This window comes from Octopus sinensis, linkage group LG19, assembly GCF_006345805.1.
Source record: "Octopus sinensis linkage group LG19, ASM634580v1, whole genome shotgun sequence".
In the NCBI taxonomy this organism is placed as follows: domain Eukaryota; kingdom Metazoa; phylum Mollusca; class Cephalopoda; order Octopoda; family Octopodidae; genus Octopus; species Octopus sinensis.
Window position 1 is genome coordinate 37680421 of NC_043015.1, and position 10000 is coordinate 37690420.

Sequence of the window (10000 nt, forward strand, 5' to 3'; positions counted from 1 at the left end):
GCGGAGGTGTGCGGATAGTGAAAAGTTTTTTTCTTTATATCCTCGATCAATTAACGCATACGAATAAGTAGAATTACTGATCTTCTGCTCGCTTAAGAATAGTTATTTGTTTATAAAAATATAGATGACAAACGATGTAAGTTAACAACAGAAAAGAATGAAATCGAATAAGCAATGACGCAAAGATAAGCAGAGAGTCGAAAGCCTAGAACAAGCACGGGAGTATCAGTGAGAAGAATGGGAAATATGAATTAAGGAGCATAGAGTGAGTATTTACAATAGACAAAGGGACCTATTCAAGCTAAAATATAAAATGCAAATCAGAAAGAACATCCAAAAACAAACCTGTTGAATCAGTTCTATATTTAAGAGATGAAGAATTATGTACATTATTTACATTATTTACATTTGACGGACATTTGTCCTCATCTTGTTTGTTGTCAATACAGCGTTTCCGCCGATATACCCTCCAGTTTTCATCAGGTGTCTTGGGGAAATTTCGACCCTGGGTTCTCATTCCTAAGGTATTTTTCGATATTATTATTATTATTATTATCATTATTATTATTATTATTATTATTATTATTCAAGTCACTGCTTGGAATCGAACTCGGAATCTTGGGGTCTGTAGCCCGCGCTCTTAACCAGTACGCCATACACCCACGGGCATATGGCGTAGTGGTTAACAACAAATAAGATGACAAATATCCGTCAAATGTAAATAATGTAAATAAGGCAAAAAATGTATACGGTTGAAAGTTACATTATTGACAAGAATATTCTCTGTAATCGTTGTGAAGCTTTGACATATATTAATGAACCTCTGAACTTTTGAGAGCATGAGAAATTCGTGATCCTTCAATTACAGAAGAACATCCAGAAGAACTCAGACGTGGTTTTAAACGATGGTTATGCAGAATACACAGTTTATAAAACAACGCTAATTTTCATGTTTCATAATTTAAACTTAAAACAATCTGAAAAAATTATGCATTTACCGCGGAATTCCCACGGGTGCTGCTAATTTAATATAAAATATGAAGGCTCAGCTGTCTTCCGGTTGCGCGATGCTTCACAGGTTCGATTCCCGGCAGCGATTAGTGCCAGTGGGCGTGGCACCTTATTTCACCTTACTCCAGTCCCTCAGCTGGCAAAAATGAGCCCTACCAATATTTCAAAGGTCCAATCCCTTATTACATTCTGTGTTACGCTGAATCGCCCTTTGATCTGCCTTAACTGTATGCGTGACCGTGGAGTGCTCAGCTACTTTAATAGATTCTTCCGTTGATCTAATCAACTGCAACACTCATTGTCGCAACCGACGGTGAACCAGTTACAATATGAAATACAAAATATAATGTAGAACATGGAATAAGATAGAATATTCTTCCACAGAACACATATTTCTTTCGGTCGGTATTTCCTTCTGTCGTTCTTAACTTCTTTTCCATTTGCTTCGTGTCTTACTTGTTATTTATTTGTGTTGTTATTTATGATTCCAAGAAATCTGTCTCCCGGAGAAGATGGAGCTAATGCGATGCAAAATATAAGAAGGTCAATTGATTAACAATACTTTATTGCTTTTGGTTGGACCCAGAAGAATTATGACAAACAGGAAGAATAGAAAAGAATGAGAATCTAAATGAAAAAACAATGAAAAATATAAGACAAAAGCAAGAAGATAAGCAACGACGTTGATGCCACAGAAGACAATTAATCTTAGAATCGTGTCTTTGAATGTATTCGTTCGAATAGGTTTTAATAAAGACCATAATGTATACGCAATGCATACTTAAAAGTAAATATGTGCATTTATATATATACGTAAGTCTGTATAGACATATATGTATATGTATGTATGTACATATACACATATGTGTATATATTCATACATACATACATATATATGTACGTTTATATATATTATACGCATGTTTATTTACACGTATATATACACACACATATAAGCATATATGCTTCTGCATGGGCATATATATATATATATATTGTAAGTATATATATGCTTATGTATATACAGAGGGGAAAGAAAAAGAGAGAAAGGGAAGACAGATCTGTATATGTAGGTGTATATATAAGAATACATATCAGTATGCCTCCTTTCATATATACATATATATATATATATATATATATATATATGTATGTATGTATTATATATATATACATTTATATACATATACTTATATATATGTATATATGTATATATAAATAAATATATACATATATATATATATATATATGCATGCAAAACGCACAGACACACACACGCACCCACAGTCATAGCTATCGCTAGACATATGGCCGGCCATAATATATGATATAATAAATTAAAACAGTAAATAGTTGATGCAACATTTCATTCTCGTCGCTTCCGTTATGTCAGAGTTTGACTGCAACAATATTTTACTCGGTTCATATCTAACAACATTACATTCCAAAAACATATAATTTAACACACACTGCATATAACACAAGGAAACCAAACTCGCCGACAAGAATTTTATTGGAGTTTATACACGGAATACAAGAGTTGGCAGGGAATACGGAATCGAATCAATTTTTGTGTGGCGGGATTAGAGATTATCTATGGTATTTGAGATTAACGAAGAGGAAAAAGTTGATTAGAAATATTCATTTATTTTTTATATTTTTATATTGTGGTATCCTTTTTTGGTACTTAGTATGTTTCAGTTTGCCTACGTATTTAATAGATATGTATATATACATACATATATATATATACACACATATATATATATATATACATATATGCATATATATATATATATATATATATATATATATATGCATGTATGTATGTATATATGTATATACATATTGTAATTGTATATATCTCAATGTGCATATATAGACATTTACATATTTATGAGCACACGTGCCTATATAAAAGTATGTATATACATGTATATACATATATATATTTATATATACATATATACATATATACATACATACATATATGTATGTATATACATATACATACATATATATGTATGTGTACATTATATTGTGTTGTGAAATGGTGCGGTTATGTAATAATGTTGTGTAATATCAGGTCATTATTAAGCGTTGTTGAATAAATGACAATTGTTATTGGAACATGTGTTGCAATGTTTTCAGCGATTCGTTTTTACTTCTTCCTTTGTATATCTGCATCTATATATGTTCCCTTTCTTAGTGATATTCCAAGAAATGTTTGTATAGACGTGCCAATGTATATATATATATATACTATATAATATATATATATATATATAATATATATATAATATATATATATATATACGCAAATATATATGTGTGCATATGTGAGTGTATGTGTATGAAACTTCACAATTTCTAAAAACTGCATCTAACACACATATATATATATATACATATATATATACATATATACATATTATATATACATACATATAGCTATATATATATATATATATATATATATATATATATATAGACATACATAAATATCTATCTATCTATTTGTATACGTATATAAATGAAATACATATACATATGTAAATGTATATGTATGTATATATATATATATATTATATATATATATATATGTGTGTGTGTGTGTGTGGTTCTATGGGTGCCGTGATTCAGCACAATTTCTACTCAGACACTTCCCCAATGTCCTGCACACTGCGATTGAACCTGAACTAACGTCATTGAGAAGCGATCTTCTTAAACTCTCAGTCAGCCGTGATATACGTCTCACACTGACAGCTGAGAAATTCTACTTCGAGAAACACGTGAAATATAAAATATCAAACGGAACACAAACCAACACTACTGACTGCGGTTTCATATTTTTTTTTATATTCCAAGAGGCCTTCGGATAAATGCTGTAATCACGGAAAAAGGTTAATTAATTGTTATTTGCTCATTGCTTGGATAATGAACACAATACACTCCTAGTGGCAAGTGTTAATATTTCTCAGTGAAATAGGGAGATAATTCATATTAATATTTGCAACCCACGCTAGAAGTATTTCTTCGTCTGCAGATATTTATCATGTCAGCAACATTGACAATGATTTCTTTTTTTAATATGAATTAATAATCGTGTCAGCATTTCTACCGTAGATTTGACATTTCAATTTCAATAATCATGCGATCTTAGTTATCACGGCTGCCGTTATTAGTGTCGGCGTAGTTTGTCTCGTTCTTCCAGATTCCGACGCGTTTCCTATGACACTGCACCGGACTTGTTGATTTGTTGGGAGTGGGGCGAGGGGAAGGGGGTATACTGGAGTTTTTTCCTTTTGTATTTCACGATGATGATGATGATGATGATGATGATGATGACGATGATGACGACGGTGGCGGTTGTGGTGGTGATGACAATGACGACAGCAATTGTGATGGTGGTGGTGGTGATGACGACTGGGACGACAATGATGATGATGATCATCATCATCATAATATTCATGACGATGATGATAAATAAGGCATTGAGAAGGTAGAAGACAAACGAGATGAAGTGTGGTGATGGTAAGAGGAGAAGGAGGAGGTGGAAGAGGTGGAGGAGATGGAGGAGGAGGAGAAGGGGATGATGACAACGACGACGAGATGACAACGGTGATGGTGATTATAGCGTTCATGATGAAGGGGTGTAGTGATGATGATCATAACATTATGTTAATCATCATCATAATCGTCGTCGCCATCATCACCATCAACATCGTCATCACCATCATCATTTTGATCATCATGATCATCAACATCGTCATCACCATCATCATCATTATAATCATCATCATCATCAACATCGTCATCACCATCATCATTTTAATCATCATCATCATCAACATCGTCATCACCATCATCATTTTTGTCATCATCATCACTGTCATCATTTGGAAATTGATATAAAAATTAAATCAATTTGCGTGTTGTTTCGGAAAGAAAACGTGATTGTTGTCTGAAGGCAAGGAGCACCTCTGACCTCTTTCACACCGTTAAGATTCCTTCATTATGTAAATGTGGTCCCTTCAGTAATCCTTTAAGTCATTCATTCTTAACTACACGAAATTATCTCCCCATTCTAACAACTGCCGCTAGGTTTCTGTGAATTTTTCTCCCTTCCGAAAGATGAAAAAAATAGAAGAGAAAGAAAATTCAGAAAATAACGAAAATTTCGATTACGGTTTTCTATTCTTTATTTCATTTATTTATTATTATTTTCTTGCGCGCGCGTCACATCCTCTCTTAACGTGTTTACAGTAATTTCTATTATTGGCCCACGTGACTTATTTCGCTGGAATTCTTGTGTGTGTGTGTATGTGTGTGTGTGTGTGTGGTGTGTGTATGTGTGTGTGTATATCTGTGTGTGTGTATATCTGTGTGTGTGTGTATGTCTGTGTGTGTGTGTGTGTGTGTGTGTGTGTGGTGTGTGTGTGTGTGTGTGTACGTGCGTGTGTGTGTGTTTGTGTAAAAATCTGCCATCAAGATTTCGGGAGATGACAATTCAAATTTAGCAATCATCCTACCATAGCTATCATGTCTATCCATGTCTGTTTCTTCCATTTTCCCTGACTCTGCTGTTTTTGATATTTCTCTGTAAATTCTACGCTATTATTGTTGTTGTTGTCGTTGCTGTTGTTGTAGGTTCTTTCATTGTTTCAGTAATTTGGTTCGTTATTACTTTCGATGAACCAATTGTTTTTCTTTAAACTTCAATGGAAATTCCTTCATCCTGTTGTTTATCTTTTTCATCAGAGAAATTATTTGATGCTGTTCTTGTTGCCTTTGTTGACGTTGTTGTTGCTTGCTGGCGCCGTCGTTGTTGTTGTTCTTCGTATTGCTGCTGCTTTTGTTGTTGAATTTACCGTTTTCATTTTGAAGCTGTCATGTAGCTTCCGTTGATTGTTATGTTTTATACGCTTTAGTCTTACTCTAGTCGCAGTTATGGCTGTCATCGATTTCCTTGTATTTATTGAGTTATTGAACAGACCGCGTGGTCTCGTGGTTGGTGCTCTGCACGCGCGATTGCAAAAATCGTGACTTGCATTCTGGTAGGGGAGTCGTGCCCTTACGCAAAACATTTCATGCCGCGTTGCTACTCACCAATGAACTATAAATTAGGAAACCTTCAAAGGGCCATTGATTAGTACACCTGCAAGGGGGTGCTGCCCCGTTGAAAGGGAAAGTGATATCAGCCACTCATGCACCATGGAAAGGTGGAAACTTGCCTTAAGAGTCTCAGGACTCGAAACAGTACTTACTTTACATTTCATGTTATCGATATGGTTTCACAATATTTTTTTTTTCTTTTTTGAGAAGCGAACATATTTCATTGCTGCTCCGGTCTGTAGAATGTGTTTTGGATGCCATCTGGAATTTCTTTCGGTTGGTTTTGTTCTGAGAAAAAAATGCCTCTTTTCTTTCTAATGTCGATAAAATAAAGAATACCTAAGTACTGGAGAAGATGTTACCGACATATACCCTCCCTTCAAAACTGCTACCCTTGTGCCTAAATGATTATCATCATCATCATAATCATCATCAACATCATCATTATTATTATTATTATTATTATTATTATTATTATTATTATTATTATTATTATTTTTCAATTTTATTTTAATTTATTTGCGAGTGTCTTCCCGACACCTAGGGAAAAGAGATTCACTGCATACATTGTAAGGCCATTAAACTACACAGCCCACATTTACAAAGCCATGTTATGCAATAGAAAAAAATATGGGAAGAAAGAAAGAAAAGTAAACGAGAGAACATAAAAATTAGGGGAATATAAAAGAAAGAAAACAAAGAAAATAAAGCGGGAAAAGACGTGTGACGTATCTGTTAAAATAATCTTTGGTATTTCGTCCATGGATGGTAAGTGAGTGATCATCCCCAAATAAGTTTCAGTTCCATTTTTGATCATTCCAAGCGATCCTACAACCTTTGGTATTCTAACAGTCTTGAGGTGCCACATTTATTTTCGATTTCAATCAGCAAATCTTTATATTTTCTTTGCTTATCAACTTCTTTTGCCGAGTTATTATAGTCGCAAGGTGTGCTCATGTCAATCAATTGACAGACTTTATTACTTTTGTCTTTCAGAACAATATCTGGCTTATTTGCCTTGATATTCCGGACTGTACATACTGAAAAGTCCCAAAGAATCGTTACATGTTCGCCCTCAGTCACAGCCTCTTGGTGCTGCTTATACTATTTGTCAGCGGTTTTTATTTCATAATGCCGACATAATAACCGATGTAGATTTTGGACGAAATGCCGCAAAGCATTTTACATGTACTAATTATAATAATAATAATAATATTAATAATAATAATAATAATAATAAGAAGAAGAAGAAGAAGAAGAAGAAGAAGAATATTAAGAAGAAGAAGAAGAAGAACAACAACAACAACAACAACAAGAACAAGAAGAACAAGAACAAGAAGAAAAGACAAGAACAGAAGAAGGAGAATTATTAATAATAATGAATAATAATAATAATAAAGAAGAAGAAGAAGAAGAAAAAAGAAGAAAAGAAGAAGAAAAGAAGAAGAAGAAGAAGAAAGAAGAAGGAGAAGAAAAAGAAATAGAAGAAGAAGAAGAAGAAGAAGAAGAAGAAAATAATAATATAAGAATAAGAAGAAGACGAAGAAGAAGAAGAAGAGAAGAAGAAAGAAGAGAAGAAGAAGAAGAAGAAAGAAAAGAAAAAGAAAAAGAAGAATATTAATAATAATAATAATAATAATAATAATAATAATAATAATAATAATAACAATAATAATAGTAATAACAATAATAATAGTAATAACAATAACAATAGTCACGTATATAATGACGATGACACTGATATCGACGCTGGTATTTCAGTTGGTATTTTCTTTCCGGATTTATAACATCCAAATAAAGTTTATTTTTTTGTTCACATCTTGTCAAATGTGTTTTTATCTTATTATTCCTTTCTGGCTCTCAGTGTTTTTTTTTTATTCATTTGTATTTTTATTGCTGCTGCTTTTATTCATTTATTTATTCTTTATTTTATTTATTTATTCTTCGTGTTTGACATCGTCTCCGTTACAATCTCTTCAGTTTTGAATTTTTGTCTTATCTTTCGTTTATTCTCTGTTTTGATTTGTTAAATGCACACAGATGCACACACATACAGACACCCACACTGTCACGCTCACAGACACACACACACAACACACACACACACGCCCACACACACACGCGCACACACACGCACACACAGAAACACACTCACGTACTCAGATGCGTATACATATATATAGATAGATATGTATATACTTACATATATAAGCGTATATACATATGTATACATATATACATATTTATATATAGGTACACACACACACACACATATATATATATATATATATATATATATTTATATATATATATGCATATATATCTGTGTGCGCACGTGTGATTGTGTTTGTGTATGTGCGTGTCTGTTTCTTTAGAATGAAGAATGAAATGTTTTGAAGCGTATATTTCCCCTTCCGCACCAAATACGCACTTTACAAACATCTTCTCCTAGACGCATAAATACCCACATATATACACACACATTCCCCTTCGCCACCCAGGGGAATATAAACCGTCAATTTTGCAAATATCAATCAAAATGTTAAAATCGGGAATTGTGTTGTCTGATTCTTTTGAATGTCTTCGTAATAATGTTATTACAGACTCTTCTTCTTTTTTTTGTGGTTTATATTTTTATTGATGTTGTTATTTTTGTTTTGAAGGTATTATTTTATTATTTTTAACTATATATAAAAAACTGATTTTACATTGGTTTTAAATGTTGGCACAAAGTTAGTAAGTTCGAAGGAAGGAATACGTCGATTATATCGACCGCAGTATACAACTGGTACTTAATGTGTCAACCCTGAAAGGATAAAAGGAAAAGTAGACCTCGGTGGGATTCGATCTCGGAAATTAAAGATGGACGAAATGCCGCCAGTCATGTTGCCCGGCGTGCTAACATTTCTGCCAGCTCACCGCCTTTATAACTCATTTTATATTAAAATGGCGAATTCTCAGGTTTGTTTCTAGGTCCTATATACGTCCCTATAAATTTGTGATTCGGCAACTGTACAGAGAGATTAAATGACAAACTTCAAAATATGTTTGAGGAGGTGGGGAGGGCGTGTTTTCGAATTAATTCTTCAAGTCGTACTCCAGCATGGCAGCATCCTATGAAGGGAAGAAGTAATATATATATATGTATATATATGTATATTATATTATATAATATATATATATATATATATATATATATATAGATATATATATATATATATATATCTGAAAGCAAAACACATTAATTTATTAATGTCTTAAATACACCGAAGTTCATATGTGATCTGGTTTCAATCAATAGAAGACTCTAAATTAGAAATTCCAGTTCGTAGACGTGGTAAGGGCAAGGAAAATGGCAGACAGAATTTCGATTATATCAGGCGAAATTTCTGAGTTCTCGTATAGCTTGTGTCGCGTTTGGTTTTCGGCACTAAATCTGGACCAAAGACTTGTTGTAACTCAGTCCATTAACCAACTGAATCCGTCATTATGTACCAGAGAGTTTAAATTGTCGCACTCAGATAATAACATATAGTGAGTACACACATACACACACACACACACACATACACACACACAACCACAAACATTTAGACACAAACACACACACACAAAATGAAAATATATAGTTTTATATGTGTGTGTATGAATCAGTGCAGCTACTATCTAGCCATTTAACTACAACGTCTATGTGTGTGTGTGTATGTGTGTGTCTGTGTGTGTGTGTAGAAAGAGAGAGAGAGAGGAAGAGAAAGACAGACAGACAGAGATGCACTCAGATATATATAAAGAGTGTTACATGGGGATGGGTTTAGGGGTTGGGGTAGACGTCCGAGCATTAGGTTAGGTTCCAAATATATTCATTGAAGTCTTG